This window comes from Cyprinodon variegatus, unplaced genomic scaffold (assembly GCF_000732505.1).
Source record: "Cyprinodon variegatus isolate N-32 unplaced genomic scaffold, C_variegatus-1.0 Scaffold909, whole genome shotgun sequence".
Lineage (NCBI taxonomy): Eukaryota > Metazoa > Chordata > Actinopteri > Cyprinodontiformes > Cyprinodontidae > Cyprinodon > Cyprinodon variegatus.
The window spans coordinates 274,936-281,455 of record NW_015151362.1 but is presented as its reverse complement, the minus strand read 5'-3'; positions in this window follow the sequence as shown (position 1 = coordinate 281,455).

The window sequence follows — 6,520 nt, the reverse complement described above, 5'->3', positions numbered from 1 at the left end:
GCACCAATCATTATTCACTTCTACATTACACTAGCAACCTTCATAAAATCAAATGTAGAGGTATTTTTATTTTGTGTTATTAGATAGACTGTTCTTTCAATCCTAAACAAATATCCTATGCTGACAAGCAGAGATGGACATTCAGTTAATGAAGTTTCTCAAGGATTATATGGTGTTGCCTAGTGTTTAGGGCATAGAGCTTGGAAACCTGAGGTTCTGAGTTCGAGCCCCACTCCCACAGACTGCACTCTGGGTCCCTGAGCAAGACCCTTAACCTCACACTGCTCCCCAAAGTGGATGGGTTAAATGCAGAGATACATTTCTCCAATATGAGATCAATAAAGTTCAAATATTATCATCATTATTATATATTTTAAAAAAAATCTCACTGAAGACTTTTCACAAAACAATTTTTTTATATTACCTGCTTTTCAACATACTTACATTTTTTGTACTAAGTTTTTGTAAGGCTATTAGATTCAATTTTAACATTTGTTTACGATAAATTTCCTTGAGGAATTTTCTAGTTATTATGTGTTACCCTGCAATCCCTGTATGTGTGCAATCCCTGCCTTTTGCCCATAGATTGTTGCAGACAGGTACCAGCCCCACCATGACCCTGATGGATCAGTAGACAAAGATGGAACGATAGATGTTTGGGTTTTTAGATTATTTGCTTGAACTGTAATTTTTCTCTAAAATTGTAGATTTGTTCTGGTAAAGGATGCTGACCTTGCAAAATTCTTTATATTATATTATTAAAAAAAGCAGAAAAGTTTAGGCTGAAATAAAAAGCTGGTTTAAAAAAAAAAAACAAGATCTGTATTTAATAATCTACAAGAGGATCTTTGAAACCACCTTAAAGGGACAAGCATATTCATGCTTTTAGAAATTAATTCCAAGCAGTGAAGCAAAAGGACATTGATATATATATATACTTTTACATAATATTTGTAAACATGTTTATCATGGATGTGCTGTTTTCCCTTTACATTGACGCCTCTAAATAAAATCTGCCATCAAATACTTGCTAAGTGAGTCCAATTGTTATTAATTTTTTTCCAGTATTCAGGTGTTCCATCTGTAAAGAACAGCTTTATTTATAGTCCAATATTTGAACATCTCATAGTGCTATGTTTAGTCTATCATATGCAGTGTTGCCGGTAACGCGTTACTTAGTAACGCATTACTGTAGTCGGACTACTTTTTTCAATAACGAGTAATCTAACGCAACTACTATTCCAAAACTAGTAGTCAGATTAAAGTTACTTTTATAAAACACCATGCGTTACTACTGCGCGGGTTATTTAGGTCTACTATACATTTTTTCTTTTTCTTTTCTTTTTTTNGGCCGGGGATCTGCTGAAAGTAACTAAAAGTAATCTCATTTAGTTACTTTTAAAAGCAAGTAATCAGTAACTTAACTAAGTTACTTTTTAAAGAAGTAGTCAGTAGTCAGTAGTCGGATTACTGTTTCAAAGTAACTGTGGCAACACTGATCATATGAAAATGAAAAAAAGAAGGCTCAGTAGTAAAGCTACCAATGCAAGATCATCCACCACAACTAATAGGTTCAATACTTATATTGACCCCATGCATTATCAGAGAAAAAAATTGAGCAAGTAATATTACTCATACAGAGAATAGGAACAGGTATGAAAACAACTAACCAATTTATTAACCAATAGGTTCCACTAAAAACATAAATATCAAACATAAACATCGTTTTTTCTAACTGCTACTCATATCAAAAATTTTAAAAGTAGGCTGATGTATTCCAGTATTGTGTTTTGTTTTGTTTTTGTTTTTTCTGGCTGCTATTGGACTGATTTCCAATGTCAGTAGTTTCAGATGGGGACATCGTTGCTTTTTAGGGAAGCAAAATCTGTTGTCATTAATATTAATTTCATTTCTAATTATATGTGCCAGAGGACAAGAATGTGCAAGAGGAAGAAAAAGGTGCATGGGATATATACGGTATATAAAGTGCATCCACATATGACAGCTTTTTTTTTTTTTTTTCATTATACAAGGCTATTGCACAGGGAGTTTACATGGGTATTTATATAGATGTATATTTATATTTATATATATAGTTATTGCACTGGGTGTCAAATATAGAGAAAAATATTTGGTTGTGTGGTATTTGTTTGGTCATCTGACAGTGATTATGAAGCAGCTCAGAGTAGTGGAGTTCAACTGAAGCAGAGAAGCAATGTTACAGGAGTAGCCATTCAAAATTTCCACACTTTGCTTGATGGGCCCTTGGCTGGTCCCCTACAATTGCTTTTAAAACATCAATTGCGACCAGGAGATGAATCGAGAGAGTGTGGGTGAGGAGGGGGTGTGTGAAGCTCAAGGTAGCCCGATGGCTTGTTGGGTAACATCAGACATCCCAAGTGTCCCGGAAGTTTCGGGGATCAACATCTCCCTGAAATTTTGTTTCTGGAACTTGGGATGTCTGTAACATGTGGTGGTGCGCTGTCACCAACGGTTCTATTCAACGTGTGTCACTATTTTTCTGTGGGGGATGTGTGATCATATACTACTGAGAACAGCATAATTGTATAAACGATTAATGGAACTGTCGCCGTATCCTGAACCTTCAACACGTGTGGTACTTCATATGGGGCCCACCCAGATAATGTTGCTTACGGGTCTATTGTTGTGTTGTTATGCCATTGCTCTGTAAACAACTGCACTAGCAGTAATGGTAAAATAATTTTTACTTTATTTTAAGAACTTGAGAGATCAACAAATATCTCAATCCCAAACGGATGCAACACAGCACTGGGAGGAGAGGTAAGTGAGCTTCCCTAACAGTTTGACAGGGACTGATCTGATGTACCAAACTAATGGGAATTGTGGCGAAGATCCAGAGATGGATTCCAGGAGGAGGTAGAACAATTCACTGAGCTTTAGTATAAGAGGCTGTGGACTGGATTTTTCTTTCTTTGCTGATGGATGAGGTTGCAATTCAGTTTATTTTCTATTCAATTTATTTATATAACACCAATTCACAACACATGTCATCTCAAGGCACTTTACAGTTCACCAGATCATACAGTCAAATTGATTCTTCTATCTAAGGAAAACCAGTTGATTTCATGGACTCATCGACTCGAATGCAATCTCTCAAATCCTTGCAGAAGGTGTTGGACGATGGACCGTTCGGTATGAAAAGCCAGTTGAACAGAGGAGGACCATTACTATAAAGACTGGTTCTTGGAGATAACGGGAAGGCTGTTGGAGACAAGCTTAGGACTTTGAGAATTTCACAATAGCAACTGGATATCATGCAGGGAAAGTTCACCATCTGACGCTTTCCTTCTGGCCCCATCTACTTATCCAATCCACTGATTAGGAGATCACAGAGGTTTAAATTCATATTGCAGTTACAGATACTCAATATGCTTTCTTGAGCGTTCTTTTGTGCTCTTGTACTCGTGAAACGTCATCAGCCTCAGCCCGAGCACTGTTCGAATTGCCATTGCCATCTTTATCGAGTATGCATCAGAGCAGACTTTTCCGTTCTTGAGATTGAAAGCTGTCCCAGCATGCACTGCGGCAACAGCAGCTTTCAATGGAGCGCTTCATTGAAAGTATAAAATTCTCTTTCTGGTGCCGTTGTTCAATAAAAATACATTTTAAGATCATTTGAGGCGAGAATGTAATACTATATGGCCCATTTACTGATTTAATGCATAATTTAAAAAAAGATTTACGAAGTTGCAAGGACCGCAGCAACCAGCTGAGCTCCAAAGCTAACGGCAGCCAGGGCTAACCTGAGCCCGTCTGCAGCAGCCCTCTATCGGCATAGCCATGGGTGAAGGACTGCTGTTGGGCTAACCTGAGCCCGTCTGCAGCAGCCCTCTATCGGCATAGCCATGGGTGAAGGACTGCTGTTTCTGATGGCGATTTTTTTTGTTTTATTTGGCAAAATATTAACTCGATTTGTGTTTATCTGACTGTGTTCATTGTTATTCCCCCATGAAATGAAAAAAAAGTCAGAATTTATTTTTACAAAGAGACTATTAATAACAGGAGGTGAAATGCAGCTCTAGACGAGCTGAGCATGGTGACGTCACGAGTACACTTCTGTTCCAGTTGACCCATATCTATGCTGCATGCTCGTGTCCTCACCAAGTCCAGACTTTCCTGTGTTCTTGCTAAGACCGGACTTGATGAGAACGCGAGTCTGTACGTGCGTTCTCATGAATTGACAAATGGCCACATTCTAATCAGCCTGTAATTCTACTAACATAAAGTCAAATTATACTGACCATATAATGCTAATCTTTTTAACTTTATCAACCTAAGGAAGCCCAGCCAATTCCTTTGAGTCTTTAACTTTGCACTAATCCATCCATCCTTCTGAATATTGGATATATACAGTGGACAGAAACAACCCTTACTTATTGTGCTGATTAACTACACAGATGCTGATTTGAACAATGATATTCTTATTTGTACCAGAACAGATAGTTGTGTTGTACTGATAAAGGCTGTAGGTTGCATAAGAACAGCACAAATAATCTTTGTTGATTTTTTTAGCGACGCCATGGAACTATCAGGCAAACGATAATCATTATATGCAAATACTTTGGTTTTTATCCCTAGAGTGTTGACCACAACAACACTGTACAGATGTTTCAAAGGCAGAGCCAGACTTTCTCTTAAGGTGAGCTGATGCAGAACAAGCTGTGTCTCCGCTCAGATAAGATCTCTCCCTCTGGAGCCAAAACAGACACTCAACAAATCTAACACTCAGTAAGAGAGCAGGGAGGAGATGCTAATCTTCACAGGAGGAGACACAAGCAATCCTGGCATGTCTGGTCATTTACCCCAAGAACGTGCTGCAGAGAATTTGGCAACAACTCCTGATAATAATCCTCCATGGTCGTATTTTTGATTTTCTTTTTCTATTCACAAACTTAGATGGATTTAGAAATAATAGATCAAGTACTCTTGAAAATTATTAATTACTGGACTGAAAATGAGCTTTCTTTTATCAAAAGCTTTAGAAGAAAAAAAAGTCACTCTCTTTATATAAGAGATAACACCAGATTGCTCATTGTTTGATTAAACCCACGCTCAGCAGACAATCAATCAACAGACCTGTGCAAGACATGAGCTACAATCAGTTATTTTTCATGATTTAAGCTAGCTTATTTTATCTTTTGTGTCTGTTTAAGAGAAATGTAGGGAGAAATAAATTCTCCTCTCCCATCCACCCGCTGGCAGATTGATGGTTTATACTAAATAAAACGGAGAACAAAGAAACTATAAGAAAAGATGTTACGTAGGTACCACATACTATATACAAACAAATAAAACATGCATGCTTTAATAATACGATGATAGATGATAAACCTGTACCAGAAAATAACAAACAGGTGTTGAACATCCCCCATTGTATTTATCTTAAAGCACACATTATCTCCATTGCACTGATTTCTATTTTATCCCTGTTGAATCAAAAAACATTCCCTATGAAAGCAAAACAATTTTGCCTGACATACTGTAGACATATTTGGCTTCCATCCCCCTTCTCTGAAGAATCTAACTTTGTCACGAGAGTTTGACTGTCTTATCCACATGTGTTCTATAGATTAGTTCCTGCTTCCTGTCTGGTTCTTGTTTTGTGTTGCCTGCTGCTTTATAGGTCATCTGGTCCCAGTATAAACAAAGCTGGACTGTGTCTGCATTTTCAAAAGTCAAGCTTGCTTCTGGGTTGCATTTTGTAGTTGGGAGGTTATGATGAGAAGGATTTCTTGTTAAGCTTCCCCAGGGTATCATCTTTGAGCTGTGGAGTGTGCTCGAATTATTTGAGAGTGAAGCAAACAAGGATAAAAGGTACTAATTTGGGTCCAAGAGTATAGTTTTAAACCAGATAAATGTGCAGCAAAGACTGAATTTACAGTTCATCAATTTTCTATAACTGCTTACTCTTGTTTAGGGAAGCAGCAATGGGCCAAGTGTGGATCTACACATAGTACCTCATAGCGCTGCTTTTTTAATATATAATTGAATTAATCACAGTTTAATAACCCTATGCCTCCTTTCCATTGTTATCTAATCTATTCAGGTCAGAAAGGGTCTGGTCAGCGCATCATCCACTTTCTGCTGCTCAGTTTATGGCTTTAGTTGGTCAGAGTAAATGAGGAGTTCCAGAGAAGATTGTGGCCTGCTAGACAGGGGCAGAGGTAGGCAATGGCCTTGGGGAGGCATGGCCACTTATAACCTTGCCAATCATTGGCCTCCCTGTCGCCAATCTTAGCGGAGGATTTGTTGTTCCCATGTGGACATAATTCAACACCTGGAGAACACGAAGTTCCCCTTCAAAACTGAAGGTGGTATCGGGGATGCTCTCTAGCATTTTATGTTAGTATATTAACTATAAACTTACAAAAAAATACATTAATGCATTTTTTACTTCAATAACCTGAACACCAAACATGGAAAACACAGAATTTATGCTCTTTTCAGAACACTTTTTTTGTATATGCCGCTTCCCAAC